Below are 16745 nucleotides of genomic sequence, written 5' to 3'. Positions count from 1 at the left end.
TATTTAGAGTGTTGACTTTCTGTGGATCACATGTATGTTGAATATATACACACACACATATATATTCTATACACATATATGATATATAGTTGTATATGTTACTTATAACTACATATTATTTATATATTTTTTACATAATACATACATTGTATATATAATATTCACTTAAATATTTTATATATACAAATATTTACTTATATATTTATATATAACATATATTATACATTAATATATACATATATACTTATATATTTTATATATAATATATACTTCATATATTATACATATACACATATATAATATAGTATGTCTGTATTCACAAAATACTATTAATAGGACTTATAATATTTGTTGAATGAATTTTCAGAGCTTAACTGTCACTGACCAGAGTAGTTGATTAAAGCAACAAGTCAAAATTGAAATAACAATTAAGCCTTTAATCACTTACACAAGGGTCTAAATTAGAGGCAGTGCCGGCTGTACCTAATCCACTCCCCACCATGAAACAGTGCATGAGTGGAGGGTCAGGTGATTAACATAGGCCTGGGAGTTATGTCCCCATTGAGATAACCCTTAACAGAGCCTCCTACACTTTCATGAATGAGAGGGGAAAGTGGGAAAGGGCCTTGAAAGGAAAGACTGAGTGCTGGGTTTAAGTTGGGGAAAATATTTTTCATGTCTTCCTCTCAGTCTTTAGTAAGGAGGCCTTCGCAGAAGTGCTTGAAGCAGACCTTGGCACCAATGCCTCAGATAAAGACAAGGCTGGATGACGGTGCTCCGGTAAGAAATGCAAATATGAGAAGAGCAGGATCAGCCAAAGCCCTCACTAAGAGAAGCCTGGATCCCCGACTGCAACTCACTACAGAGACTGTGATGCCCTGGCTGAGATCACATCTGGTGTGAGCAGGTAGCTTTCCTCTCTAATGCCTGTCAGGTTGAGCCTTTATAATTTACACAGGGTTTTGGCCAGAAGCTAGACTCTTCATTAATGAATTAATTAATGAATCCAAACATATATCTTAAAGGAAAATAAACCTAACCAAAGTGTACACAAACAAGCCTCTGTGTGAAATAATTTTCCAGTTAGCCAACACAGGTGGTAATGACCAGTACATGTTTGGGTAGTTATTTTAACTATGAGGAGGGTAAAGCAGCCACTCTACATTTCTATCAGTAAATCTTCCAACTAAATGCATTTTTATTTTCTTGCTTGACCTAAGATAGCATGGGAGGCCATTTGAAGTTGATTCTAGCAACCAGGCCACACACACCCACTTTCAGGGAACAGAGTTTAAATGTTTATTATCACACTCAGACCCAGTGGAAAAGCTGTTTCCAAGTGAAAACAAAAATACAATAAACCTACTGAAATCTGTAACTTCTACATCCTTTTACGTAAGACAGCCGAGAGTAAAGCTTTGGAGTGGATCTTTAGACATAGGCTGGCTGGTATGACTAATAATGCTGAGTTTGACATTCATAAGCTGTATGACTTTAAAAATTACTTGACTTCTCTGTGTATAATGTTTTACATCTGTAAAATGAAAATAATAATAGCCATAATATTGTTTGTGAGGTTTGAGTGTGTCAATCTTTATGAAGCTCATAGGACGACAACTCATGTATAAGTGTTTGCTGTTCCAAGATTGCTGCAGTGTCAAGGACAGCTTCTTGTGGGAAGTCTCCATTCTTCTGAGACCTGAAAGTAAGAGAGTTAGCTTGGCACACGCGAGAGTGATGGGTATGTCAGGTAAGGAGAGTGCAGCACGTGCAGAGATCTTGGGGTGAGAAAACATAACAGATGGTGGAATTAGGGTTCAAGGATACAGAGAAGGAAGCAGGCCAAGAAGTGAGAAGGCAACGAGTCTCACATCAGGGGAGGCACTAGAATTGTATCCCAGGCCAGGCACAGTGGCTAACGCTTATAATTCCAGCACCTTGGGAGGCTGAGGTGGGTGGATTATGAGGGAAGAAGTTTGAGATCAGCCTGACCAACATGATAAAACTCCGTCTCTGACAAAAATAGAAAAATTAGCTCGGCATGGTGAGTGCACTTGTAATCCCAGCACCTCAGGAGTCTAGGGCAGGAGAGTCTCTTGAATCCGGGAGATGGAGGTTGCAGTGCACCAAGATCACGCCACCACTGTACTCTAGCCTGCGCAACAGAGAGAGACTCCATCTCAAAAAAAGAAAAAGGAATGTATCTCAAATATGCATATTGGAACTGAAGGGTTGCAATGGGGGATTAAGAGGGTCAAAATTTTCCTGACCTTTTCTCACCTGCTGCTGATGTTCTTGGATCTCCGACTCTGTATCCTTTCATGCACGTTGACATAAGCTGTGGTTCCTCTGCTCTTGTTGCCAGCTTCTCTCCACTGACTAGACTGAAATGTGCACTTCTGGTCACTTCTGCCAGCAGCTACAGAAATGTGACTTTCCTGTGCTGTCTTTAGGCTGCTATCATGGGACCAGAACCTGTGGCTTTGGGGCAGGGAAAGATTAAGATTCTCTGACTTAATCTGCACTAAAAACATAATGGCTATTCTCTTCTTATGTGCAACTCGAACTAAAATTTTATTATTTTAGATTTCTGAAGTTGAAACGGTTTTTTAAACTAAATTTCCTAGCTGTGTAATTCTAAAGAAAGTTTATTGACCTTGAATTTATCTCTTGTCTCATGACTATTTTGCTTGTATTTTAAGCACGTTTTGTATTATATCAAAAGAAAAAATCCAGCCAGACTTCAGAGATTTTTCTAATTCCTCCAGAGGGTAACTGGACAGCTTAAGTTTGAACAAAGTAGCTTGTTGGTTGCACCTAGAAGAATCAGTGGCAGAACAGTAGGCAGAGAATGAAACATAGTAAAGTATGAAATGACAGATTGGATAAAGAATGTCACCCAGTGCCACCTCACTATATACATAGCTGGTGGCCTTCACACCAGATACCCTGATTTCCTGGGTGTTGCTGTAGTTTGCCTTATCAACAACCAGTCCTTTCACAGCACATAGTGTCCCATCTCCCATCACATTGCTTCAGCAAGTCTCTGTTCTCTGCTGATAAAGATTTCCTCTATCCTCATCATTTCAGCATTCAAACATGTTTCTATTTATTTCATTTTTAAAACAGAGAAAAAAAAATCCTCCTCACTGCATTCTCCCAAAGAGGTGCCACCACTCTTCCCTTTGCAGCAAAAGCTTTGGCTACATCTCCTGACTCCTCCTGAAGCCCTCAGCTCTCAGTCTGATTCAATCATCAGTTCTCAATGTGCATCTCCTTTGCTGCACAGCAATGTCTGACACCATCAATCCCTCTTCTTCCTTGAAATCCTGTCCTCACCTGGCTTCCAGCATGGCCCTCTCCTCACCTGGCTTCCAGCATGGCCCTCTCCTCACCTGGCTTCCAGCACGGCCCTCTCCTCACCTGGCTTCCAGCACGGTCCTCTCCTGGTTTCACTTCTACCTCCAGTGCCTGCCATTCGGTTCTTTCATGATGCACTTTCCTAATGTCTCCTTCCAGCCAGCAAGGCCTCAGGGACCTAGGCTGCTACTTTATTCTTTTCTTTCCATCCTCACTTCTTTGTGTTGCTGTCAGTCTAATGGCTTCATTTTTTTCCCTATATTTTTTATTGTCTATATTTAAGGTGGACAACATACTGTTTTGATATGTATATATACAAAATATACATGTAATATACATGATATACATATATATATATATGATTACTGAAGTCCATCAAATTAACATATCCATCACTGCACATACTTCCTTTTATGTGCATATGGTAAGAATATCTAAAATCCACTCTCCTAGCAAATTTCCAATAAACAATGCAATATTATTAACTACCATCCTCATGCTGTACATTAGATCTCTAGATTATTCATCCTACATTACTGCAACTTTGTATCTTTTGATATACATCTCCCCATCCCCACACTCCCTGACCCTGATAATCACCATTCTACTTTCTTTCTATGTGTTTAAATTTTCTTTAGGCTCTTCATAAATGAAATCATGTAGCATTTTTCTTTCTGTGTCTTATTTCTTTCACTTACCATAATGTCCTCCAAGTTTGTCTATATTTTTGCAAATGGCAGAATCTCCTTTTGTAATGCTGAATTACATTCCTCTATGTGTGTATATGTACATGTGTGCACACGCATGCCAAAATTTATTTATGTATCCGTCTGCCAATGGACTCTAGATTGCTTCTATATTTCACATTTATAAAGAATGCTGCAATGAAGACAGGAGCACAGATATCTCTACAAGGTGCTGATTTCATTTATTTTGGGGATATATGAAGAAGGGAGATATTCTGGGCCCTACTATAGTGCTATTATTTTTTGTCTTTAAAAGACATCTAGATGCTTTTGACTATGACATATTTAAGCCCAGCCCAAAATTGTAGACTTGTATATCCAACTGTCTACCTGAAATGCATTCATGGGTTTTTAATAGTCTATTTTAACTTAGCATTTTCATCCAATATCCTTGACTTATCCTCCAGTCTTCCTCATTTCAGTTCCACATTTCTGGTGTTCATGTCAAGAATCTTGGAATCATTCCGATTTATTCTCTCACATCCCACATTCAAACCTTCAGAATTCAGGTCCTCTTAGTTCTCCGGTCAAAACGTATATCCAGACTCTCATCTTCCCCTCCTCTGATGATCTGTTTATTCTGAGCCAACATTTCCATTTCCTCTTTTCTACACTTCTACATTTGCCTCCTAACTGGTCTTCCTGATTGTTTTCTTGCCCCCATACATACTGCTCCAACACTGCACTGCCAGGGTGAGTCTTTTAAAAAACTACATGACTTGCTGCTTAAAACCTTCCAGTATCTTCTCATCTAACACAGCATAAAAGCCAAAGCCCTTATAATGTTTAAGATTCTCTGTGAAACTACTTTTCATTACCTTTCTATCTTATCTTTCTACTATTTTCTCACTAACTCTGTTCCATCCTCACTGGCCTTGATATTCCTCAAAGGAATCAGATAGGGTTCTCTCACAGGGCTTTTGCTTTAGATCTTCCCATTCTAGAATTACACCTGCCTCAGCTGTCCTCATGGCCACATTCTGCCTCCTCTCCACATCTTTGCTCAATGACCCACCTGATCCTCCTATTGAAGACTGCATTAAAACTCTATGATGCCAACCAACTCCTTCTGCCTTCAAGACTCCTGTGGTTGGCTGAAAAAATAGGTCCTCTGGGTGATACAATTATTCAAGAGCTCACAGAAAGTGACTTATTACACAATTATCCTGTAAGAAAGCGTTTATAGTCTTCAAACTCACTTCGGGCAGTAGTATAACAAATTCCATAGCATTTAGCTCATACAAAATTAATGTAATGATTGGGGAGCACTTTGTGCCTTTGAAGAACTGTCTGAATGCCTCCTAATAATGATGTTTGGATCAGAGTATTCTCTTAAGAGCATTTGTACTTCTCTACTGGCTCTCTTCAATACCTTTTACTTTTGTTGAAAAAAATAATAATAATAACTACCCTCCAAGAAGAGGATGCAGCCTCCGGTTGACCTACCAGATGGATTGCTTTTAGGAAGTGGGTGGCAGCTGCCCTATAGTAAGGGATGCATGCCTCTGTTTCACATCTTTTCTACCAGAATCTATCCTGGTAAAGTTTTTGACAAATCTGGACAACAAAGCTGCATCTAAGTGACACATTAAATGTAAGACCGTGCAAACTTATTGTCTATATTCCTTTTACTCTTCTTATGTATAAACCAAATTCGATGTCATTTGAGATTTCACAGCTCAGATATGCTATGCATGCCTCTGTGGTGTGTAAATGTGTACATTGAATATCGTTTCAAAGAATTATCATACTTCTATTCATATGGAGACATCAGCTTTGGGAACTAGAGGGGCCTTTTGAAGACTTTCGTTCAACCCCCTTATCACAAAAATGAGAAAATTGGAAGCCCAATGCAGTTACATGCCGAGCCTAAGGTCATGTTATGAGTTAATGGCAGCATTGATGAATAAATCATCAACACTTGAAAACCTTCTAAAGTCTCTTCTCATGACGTCTTTTGAAAAATTCTGGCAGCTGATCAATATGATGGTTTATTTGAAACAATGACACTATTAACATGTTATGTGGATGGCAGAAACTGGCTTGTGTTTGGATGTGCCAAGTTGATGTAGAAGTGAGTATAGACTTCCGTGCTCGGTAACCGTGAATGATTGTCATTCTCTTAGCTGGGCACTTGCTGCTGTGGTTTACTATGGTTCTTTCCAACTCTCTCATTATAAAAAGTGAACTGTTGTTCTGAGATTGCATATTTGCATACGTTGGCTCTGTGGGATCTTGTTCCTGATTAAAGGGCCCATTGCTGCCAATTCTCAGGGAAGGCGGCTGCTGCTGACGGCTTGATAATCATTTTTTATGCATCAAGGAAGGCACAAGAAGCTTCAAACCATAATCATTTCTATAAACATAGACAAGCCATAAATTGTGACTGATACAAATTAAACTATGTTCCTCAGTAATTATATTTTAGAGATTGTGTACCACATACCCAAACATAATTTTAAACTCAGAATACTATAATTGCATGTTTAGTGCCTAGCACTCTTTGTATTCTTTATATATTTTGCTTTGCTTGAGTTATTCCAAGGAAATTGATTTTCTGGACACATGATGTTCAGGTTCATTAGACCATTGGCATGACTCTCACTACATTACTATTATTCTCATCATGTCAATCATGTCTTTCTGGAGGCGGGCCCAGAAGCCATTGTGATAAGGAGTAACTAAGTTCTCCCAAATGTGTCTGCAATCTGTTCCCTCCTCTCCATCATCACTGTCACTACTATTAAGGCCTTGGGTATCTTTTCTCTGGCCAGTTGTCACTGTCTCCAATTGGTGTCATCCCCTATAGCTACCCTCTATAGCAGATGTATGATAAACTCTATTGACCATGACATTGGTAACAAAATTACTTTGCATCATAGCTCTACACACACTCACACACACACACACACCACTGAAAGAACAGATTTACAAGGCAGCCCTAGTGTCTAGTCTCACCTCCCTTAAAAACTGTGAGAGTTGTCCTGGAAGTTGGTAAAGTAGCAGAAACTTAATTCTAGGAGGCCTATGTCAGATCATGTGACAGTACTGAAGGCTGTATTTGTCAAAATCAGACCCCTAGACCAGGATTTGTGTTCCAGTAATTCATTTGGAAAGTGGTTCTTGGAAACAAAAGTGAGAAAATGGAAAAAGTCAGAGAAGGGATGGAAGAAAGCCACATAAATCAGGTCACTGCCCTGGACAGATGGGGCACATCTTGCTGACAGCACTCTGAGGACCTGGAACCAGGCACTTGGATTTCAGGAGACAGGCACACAGCTACTGACTCTGACTCGGTTCCACTGGTTAAGGATTTCCCTAGGCATATTGCTTCCTTCTCTCTCCCCTACTTTGTTGTTGCTTCCTGTGTGCTTTAGACCACTTTAGACTGTGTGCTTTCCTACTTTGTAGCTCCTTCCTGTGTGCTTTAGTTGCTTCCTGTGTGCAACTTTGGTTCCAGAAGAAGTCCCTGGGCAAGGAACAATGGAGATATAGGTCCTTGAGGTAGGAAGCTGTACCCATGAAGAAACCTTATCCGGTAGCTTCAGGTGAGCTCAGGTGAGCTGCAGGATGTGGGGCAGGATATCATCAGCATCTTCTACCCCAGAAACAACAGGACCTGCCTTTCATCACTGCATAATAATCACTACATCCTTGTCATCATCGCAGCCTTTGTTGAAAAACAGAACACAGTTCTTTCTCTATGCCTGATCCCCATCCTCTCAATGTAGCTCTTGCTTATTCAGCCTCTTCTGCTAAATAGGCAGTGAGATGAAGACCATTTTGGACTTAGCACATAGGCTGGCTTGAGCAGCATCACTGCTCTGCAGCCTCATCTCTACACACTCTGCTCTCCCCTCCCCTCTCCTTTCGCAGCAACTTGACCATTCTCTCTGCACTGCATGCTGTAGCCATGTTGAGGTGGCTTTATTTTATTGCTAAGTACACCATCGTCTCTAGTCCCTGGTTTATGAGCATGCTTCTCCCTCAGCCTGAGATGTTCTCCCCTTCTCCTCTTTCTCTGTGAATTTTTACTAATCATTTGGGTTTTAGCTCAGATAACATTTCCTTTGACAACCTTCGCTGGCTGCTCAGGTAGAAATTAGGCTCCTTTCTTGTGCTTTATTGTAACTTCATGATTTCTAGCATTATCTTCCTTTATGTTGTTCTCTACTGCGCTCTGTTTGAATTGTTCACGTACTTGTTTTTCTTCCCCCAAATATATCATGCTTACATCATGAAGACAGTGGCCTTGTCTTATTTACCATGGTTGCTTCAGCATCTAAGGCAGTTTCCATCCTGTATAAGCTCAGCAAACATTTATTGAATGAATCAATGAACCTCTAACTGCTATTTCTATGCTTAGCTACATGCACAGTATTTATTTAAGGAGCACATACAGGAACCCTAAAGAAGCCACAAACTGGGTTTTAGTTGGAGGCCAGTCGTGTGAACACCTATGAGGAGACCAGAGGCACAGTGTTGTCACATGTTCTGTGTGTATGTTTTAGATGGGTGAAGATGTCTGCTCCTGAAATAATGACAGGTTAGTTTTCCTAGATAGGCTGGAAACAAATTTTAGAAATCCTTGAATACTGGGCAAAGCCTTTGGACAGTGTTCTGTAGATGATGATGAGTCATCAGGTAAAAAGGCTTCTTCAGGACATGGTCCGAGCTTCTTAGCAGACTGTCATGGGTCCTCTATTAACTGGCACCCACTTTCCTCTCCTGCTTCCCTTTCTTCTACTGTTCCTGCAGCCCCCTCATCATCAAAACCTCTTTCCTGCTTGCTAACACTGAGATGTGCACACACTCACAGGCTTTGGGAAGGAGTCTGTGACCCAAATGAGGTGGCTTGAGCTGCTATCCTGCTCTTGTTTTCCACTCCTTGGTATAGATTGTCTCTTCAGCTAAGAGGACTCTTACTTTCCCATTCTTCATCCCTTGCCCTCTGGTATCTCTCTGAGAACAATCGCTCCTGCAGGATTCAGGGCTTGGTTATCCTTCATCAGACCCCCCTGTACCCCTAACATTGCAGTGCAATTGCCTTCTCAGGACACATATCACACTGAGATTTAAAAAAATCTGACCTGAATAAAGACACTCTAGCTTCCCTGCTGGTGTTTCTGGTGCACAGGAGCTCCTCAGGAGAGACTCATGAATGAAAGAACAAGTGAGCAAATAAATAAATAAAGGGACTTTGAGCAGAAACATGAGACATGCAAGCAGAGATTCCAGGAAATGAATCTGATTAGAATACGCATGATGAACCACACGTGGGAGACTCGTGTGGGGATGAGACCAGTTTTGATGATTGGGGGGATATGGGTTAATATTGGTCCATGCTAGAACAGTGCAGGTTGACCAAAAAAGACAAATAGACTCTAGAGTCATATAAAAAATATTAAGAAGTTAGCAAAACACAAAATAGACCTCTTATTTCATCTTGTTGGGATATCTCTGCTTCTGTTAGAGGTTTTGGAGATTTTTATCACACCTATCTCATTGTCTCTAAGCTTTTGCACCATGTAACACTCCAATCTGACAGTTGGGAGAAACATGAGGGACTTGGGGACCCCAGCTCAGTCCTCAGAGGACAGCCCAGGCTGCTAGGCTGTTAGCCGAGCTGGCATGCTTTGTGGAGCAGATGAGCTTTTCAGAGATTCAAGTTTGGTTCAAAATTCACAACTCGTGAGTTCCAAATGGTTCTAAATTTGGCTGAATGCGTTTTTCCCTAGCTGTGTGTCACTAAGCAAGACGTAGTGACTTCATCGAGTTAGAAAAACAAAGGGCTGATATTGCCTCTTTGCAGAAATAAACTTGATGAGGACAAAGGAAGTGCATTGCTAATACTACAGCAGCAGGTCCTTAATTTTGTGTATTTTCCACTCAAACAGCTTTCTCCGGCATCAACAACAAAACCATTCACTGGAAGAACACCGCCAGTTACCGGCCTACTTATAAGCAAAGTGGCACTAAGTGAGTTATCTTTCAGCTTTGTTGAACAAGCAAATTATATAGTAAATTAAATCACATTTTACTGTTGAGTTGGTGTGGTACAAATTAAGGAGTGCACTTTGATTCACCCTTACAGCTCCTGCATGTTTCATAGCCCTGATGTTCCAGTTTCAATATGGGAGAATTTAGCAGAGAACTTGTGCGAATTCTGTTTCTTCGTTGTGTTTACAAGTTCATTGCAACCAGCTCATTTGGGATAGTGCTGGCGTGAAAACAAAATGCCATGTTTTAGCTTCTCGTCAATTATTTAAGTGAGTGATGCTTTCCTCCACTTTTTTTTAGTGTCCTCCAAGAAACCTAACTAAAGGTATCCACAAAGGGAGAAACACCGTGGCTAAATCCAAAGGAAGATAAAGAGAGTGAATTCCTGGCAATCACTAGCTGATCTCCAGGGAAGAATGCTATCTGGATTCCTTCTGGCAACATTATAAAATGGAAAGTGACTAGTCCTTAATTTCTGAGATTCCCAGACTTGGATTGAAGTCTTTTTGTTTTTTTCAATTGACAAAAATTGTATGTATATATCACCCACAACATAATGCCTTAAAGTACACATACATTGTGAAATGGTTAGATCTTGCTGCTTAACAAATGCATTACCTGGCTTAGTTATCATTTTAGTGGTGAGAACACTTAACATCCACTCTCTTTGCATCTTTTCATAATACAATGTATCTTAATTAACAAGTTTAGAGGAGTCTTGATTGCAACATTTTATCTGTGTTAGACTGGGCAGGTGGCTTTCAGGTTCAGCACTAAAGGAGGTTACAGGGGTTGCATGAAGCTACTCTGTCCAAATTTAGCACAAAATAGGTGCTCTATATAGTTTTGTTCTCCTTTTTTGTCAGGATCTTGTCTCAATGACGGTTTGAAGAATCTGAAACAACAGCTCTCCATGTCCTTCCTGTCCCCCAGAACAAAGTCTATGTTTCAGAAAGGCAGATGTGTTTCAGTTGATGTGATTATGATAAGGAAGCACAAATGATAACCATGACTCAGGCTGGTCAGAGTGAGGCCCAATGACACCCATTATATAAATTCTTCTGCGAAAGGGTCATGTAGGTCAGCCCACATCTTGCCATGTCCGACAAATGGGTCAGTGGAGGTGACAGGGTTAAGTTATTTGAAGGGATGTGTGGGAATGGTACTCTAAGGAAAAGGTGTCATGAAATGATCCTGTCACAAAAGTAACAACAGATTGACAAGGCCTCAGAGTGTCCACCAGGTGTATCCTTAACCACCCAAATTCTATAATCACTCTGATTCTTCAAGCTGTACCCCGTCTTGTGATTCCGAAAGGCATCTAACTCTACCCTTGCCATCCTAAGTCTTGCAGACCACCTTCTTCAAGTCAGAGTATGCTACTTGAACCATTTTACACAAATATTCTCCATTATTTCAGGATGTACTTTTAGCTTCTGCTCAAAGGACTCTGTTACATTTTATTTTATATTTTATTATGTTACATTATGTTATTCTATTTTATTTAGTGTTAAGGTCTCTTAACCTTTCTAAAACAATTTTCTGGCCCATAAAAGAAAGGTGTTGAACCAAGCTTTCTGAGGATCCATTGTTACACCAGAAGACTGAACCTACAAATGCCTATCGAAAGAGAAATCTTGGTACACATGTTATCTAGGAAAAGGATGTGTCTGCATCTAAGTCCAATTTTTTTTTATTATACTTTAAGTTCTGGTATATGTGTACAGAATGTGCAGGTTTGTTACATAGGTATGCATGTGCCATGTGGTTTGCTACACCCCATCAACCCATCATCTACATTAGGTATTTCTCCTAAAACTGTCCCTCCCCTTCTCCTCCAGCCCCTGACAGGCCCAGGTGTGTGATGTTCCCTTTCCTGTGTCTATTTGTCCTCCTTGTTCAACTCCCACTTATGAAGCTCCCTGGTGGTCTAGTGGTTAGGATTCAGTGCTCTCAACTTCCACTTATGGGTAAGAACAGTCAGTGTTTGGTTTTCTGTTCCTGTGTTAGTTTGCTGAGAATGATGATTTCCAGCTTCATCCATGTCCCTACAAAGAACATGAACTCATCCTTTTTTATGGCTGCATAGTATTCCATAGTGTACATGTGCCACATTTTCTTTATCTATTCTATCTTTGATGGGCATTTGGGTTGGTTCCAAGCCTTGCGTATTGTGAACAGTGCCACAATAAACTGGCAAACCGAATCCAGCAGCACATCAGAAAGCTTCTCATAAGTCCATATTTTATGCTTCACTCACTGGGTTGAATCACTATAAATACCAAGTAAGGAATGCCTGTCAAAGAGAGGGAACCCTATGAAATTGCCAATATCCAGCCATTAGTTTCAGCTATGAATATAATAATGTCATATGATTTGACCTGTGTTACCTTTTTTTTTTGCATGGCGGAAGGAGGGTGGCTATTAGCAGAGCCTTCAAACCTTGCACAGTTTTGTAAGGTATGCATTTGTTACAGTTCACTCAAATAATATTTCTTTGTAGGTATCCCAATTTCATTCACTTTTCTACATTTCTAGCACTCTTTCATTAGTCCCACCGACCATGACCGGCCACTATCATCTACTTTGGCCTTTTGCCAATCAATTCAACACAACCTGAGTAAAAGTCTAAACTGCAAATCTAATTGTCTAACATCCTCTTTTTAATGACGGTGTCTCTGTTGTCTTCTGACCATTGGAGGAAAGCACCAAAGTTCCTTGAAATGGTCAATAAAATTCTTCCCACTCTGACATCTGCCTGCTCAACAGTCTCATTTTGTACATTATTTCTGGATCTAGCCACACTGGCCTGCTGTCAGCTCTCTACATTCTCCACAAGTTTCCCCACTCCTAAGTTCTTTCTATTAAAAGCAATGGCAAAAACTGCAATTACTTTTGCACCAGTACAATAAATGCTATTCCTATGTCCTGGAAAGCTCCTCCGTCCCCTCCTCCTTGACCTCAGTCCTGGTTGTATTTGTCCAGGTTTGTCTATGTCTAGACATCTTTTTTGAACTGTAGGAGTGGGCCAGAACCCATGCACAGAAGCTTTTGAAGAGCAGTGTGCATTTCTATATAGCATATGGCCTTCTGCTTTGCTTTTTCAGACTTCTCTGAATGCCTAGTGGATGAAGATCTACTTACCCACACAAGTTCTCTGAAGGTAAAATTCCTGTTTGATTTTACTCTCAACTTTAACATCTTCAGCATCCAGCCCTGTCTATAAATATCTGAGAGCAAATGGTTAATGCACGAGAAAATGGCAAACAGAAAGAAAAGGAGCCAGTGCTTTTTGAAGAACTTGAGTATATGATGCATTACCCAGGCTTTCTTTTACACCTGTTTTCATGGCAATAGATTTTTGGTTTTGCTTTTTTATCCATGAGAAGGTTTAACTCACAATATAGCAGAAACCAGGACTAATCTCAATGGTTAGAAGAAGCTGAGTTTCCCAGGAATTCCACTCAACACCGGCTTTTATCTCACAATCGGATTTACTTCTAACTTGTGTTTTGACAATCATTTCTACAATGTGCCCATTTTAACACAAGGGGCTCTTGAAAGTAAATTCCAGAGAACTCAGAGTCCTACTAAGTCAATAATATCCTCTATGACTATTGAGATAAATAAAAAATGGTCTAGCCATAGCAACAAGAAGTTTCTTAAACAACAAGGAATATCGGTTCATTTTGTTTTTTTTCCCAGCAGGTATTAAAAAGACTAAATCGGCTTAGTCAGCCTAGCTGTGGTTTAAGGTTTCCTTTGGTTTATCTTGGTACGTGAATATTAGAAGCCCTAGACTCTGACTGGCTCACACTGGAACTCCAGTGAACACAAGCTTAGCCATATTGGGAGGCATTAACAAGACCAGGGAGGAACTTCTGTAACTGGGAGATTTAATGTCTGAAAAATGTATTTGACTATTAACAATAGTAACAAATAACAAAGTGAGACTAAACTAGTCCAGTTTTGAAGATAAGGGAATTTATGTCAGTGACAGTAATTAAACTACTGAGAGCACATTTTAAGTACAAGGAGGGTTGGGATGGGAACTCAGGACTTCTGACCTTTCTAGCTTTTCAAAGTATTTATTTTTTGTACTAGTTCATGTTTTCATATTTTTACTCAGTTACTTTTTCACCAACTTATTTTTTGTTTCATTGAATACACACTCTGTACCTGAAGCTCCATGTTCTAATTGTGAGCTATCAAATCATGCTTTGCATTGTAGCTGGGCGAGCACAATTCCAGCCCTATCACCAGAATATACCTTATTCTCCCCAGGTTCATCTCTCCTTAGACTGAGCACAGCAATTTGTATGTTGGGGGTGATCAAGATATTTTTCATTCATTTTAATGTTAATAACAACACTAACAATAGTATTCATTTAACAAACATCTACTGTGCTCTAAGCATTTTGCATAAAATATTACTGTAATTACACAGACAGTTATTGGGTACCTATGTGAGATTGCTATAATTAACACAGCACAGCTTGTGCATGCAAGTGATTTACAGGCTACTAGGAGCTGCTAGTCTCATCTTATTCCTATGACAAGTAAATGAGGTGGGTGTTACTGTTCTTCTCCCACCTTCCACCCTTTTGCTCATGACGGAACTGAGGCTTAGGGAAGTAAACATGAAGTCAGTTCTGTAGTCCAACATGCTCGATCTGAGATTTCAGTTCACATCGTTCTGATGCCAAAACTCTTCTACAACATGCTCCTTTTATTCAGTCATTAATCTGTCCATGTATTAACAGTTTGTGCCAACCGTGTGCCGACAACAAATAGATGTTACGGTCAATTCTTTGAGGCATCTCACAGTCAAATAGAGGGAAGTTGAGAAACCAAAAAGATTGACCAACAGTCTTTGTTTGCCTGGGTCTGACACTTTTCCTGGGACATGAAACTTTTAGTGCCAAAACTAGGAAAGTCCAGGGTCAACAAAGCTGACAGCCAATTAGTAGAACAAGGAGAAATGATGGAAGTCAGAAGATCTGAGTTGTCTGGACCTAGTATGTTACAGCAAAGAGTGCAAATTATATTATGAAAGGCAGAAAAAGAAGTTTGCAATGTATCACTACAGAGCCGCTAGTATATCCATAACTGAGCATTCATCAAACTTGCAAAAAGAGGAAAGAAGTTTCTCTTCATGGGAAAATTCCAATTTTTTGCCATGAATATTGTTAACACTAACACACAGAGAGAACTCCCCATCATCATTCCAATGCTGAGTCTACCTGGCAACTCTGAGGCATGAGTGCTAGAAATAAATGGAGCATGTCATTGTGTCTGAGCCAGTGTGAGTGACAGACAGAAGGAAGACTCACAATTTAAAAAAGTGAGAGGAAAGCTGGTTAATAATTTTCAAGATTTCAGAAAAGAATGGCAACGACTTTTATTCATTCCATCAACACTGCTTGCTTAAATACTTTGAGCTTGGTCCTATAAATACAGCCTTAAAATACATGCCCTGGCTTCACAAGCAGAGCAAGGGACACCAGGATTTAATGAATAATTACCAAGTAGAGTGGTAGGTGCTAAAACAGAATCAGGGTGTGTAAAGTACAAACAGCTTGGAATATTATATAATACAAAGCCCAACACTGATCCTTTGGGCTTTAAAGTTATGGGGAAAAAAATTATTTTAAAATTTTTGTATAAAACAGATAACAGCACAGACAGTGAGTGTACAACCAAAAATAGTGATTAAATCAACTGCCAGCACACTTGTCTGTGTAACATATATATGCAATATATGTATATATATATGTAAATATACATGCTATACCATATGTCTGTGTATGTGTGTATTTATATACACATGAAAGACAGTGTGTGTTTCTGTTTCCCATACTTATAAAAGTATTAGAAAAATGTCACTCAGACTGGCTTGTTCAAGTAAAAAAATATATAATTTTATGCAAAAAACCAAAAGGTTAAGATTTCATCCTTGGAAGGTCAAGACTCCATGATAACTCCAAGAACAGTCTTCTTGTTCTTGCATCTGCTTCATCCTCAGGCTTGCTTTTCTCATGGTTATAAGATAGCTGCCCTTTCTGTTCTCCCACTTTAGGAAAAAGAGAAAACCTTCTTATATTCGTTTCTTAAATCTGCTACAACAAAGTACCACAAACTGGGTAGCTTAACACACACACACAAACAAACAAAGAAACAAACAATTATTCAGAAATGCAGGTCTCCCAGTCCTGGAGGCTGGATGTCTTAAACCAGGGTGTCGAGAGGGTCAGGTGACCTCTGAGCACAACTGAGGAATGCTTCTTGCACCTTTCTTTCATCCAGTGTTTTGTCAGAAATCTTCGATGCTCTCTTGGCTTGCAGCAGCAGACCTCCAGGCTCTACCTTTGTTGTCACATGCTGTTTTCCCTCTGGATCTCTGTTTGTTGTCACATGCTGTTTTTTGTCTGGGTCCCTGTTTCTTCGTTGACCCTCTGCTTTTAAAGGGCTAACAGTCATATTGAGTTAGGTGCCAATCCTACTCCAGTATGAGTTCATTTTAACTAATTATGTCTTTTAAGGACTCTGTATTCAAAAAGGGTCACATTCTAAGATACTTGAGGTTAGGACTTCAAATCTTTGGTGGGTGGGGGTTGGGGGGCGCGATTCAACTCATGA

At 39.8% G+C, this 16745-nt stretch overlaps 1 long non-coding RNA gene across 1 annotated transcript; it reads left to right on the top strand.

Annotated features, from left to right (window-relative positions):
• Window positions 1–362: 362 nt before the first annotated feature.
• Window positions 363–14241, top strand: LOC128931520 (uncharacterized). The gene is made up of 3 exons (XR_008479919.2): window positions 363–907; window positions 10004–10085; window positions 10407–14241. It is a non-coding gene; the product is annotated as an uncharacterized LOC128931520 (long non-coding RNA).
• Window positions 14242–16745: the final 2504 nt, after the last annotated feature.

Source organism: Callithrix jacchus, chromosome 3 (genome assembly GCF_049354715.1).
Source record: "Callithrix jacchus isolate 240 chromosome 3, calJac240_pri, whole genome shotgun sequence".
In the NCBI taxonomy this organism is placed as follows: domain Eukaryota; kingdom Metazoa; phylum Chordata; class Mammalia; order Primates; family Cebidae; genus Callithrix; species Callithrix jacchus.
Note: the sequence above shows the minus strand (reverse complement) of the source record. Positions and strands in the feature narration are given on the sequence as shown.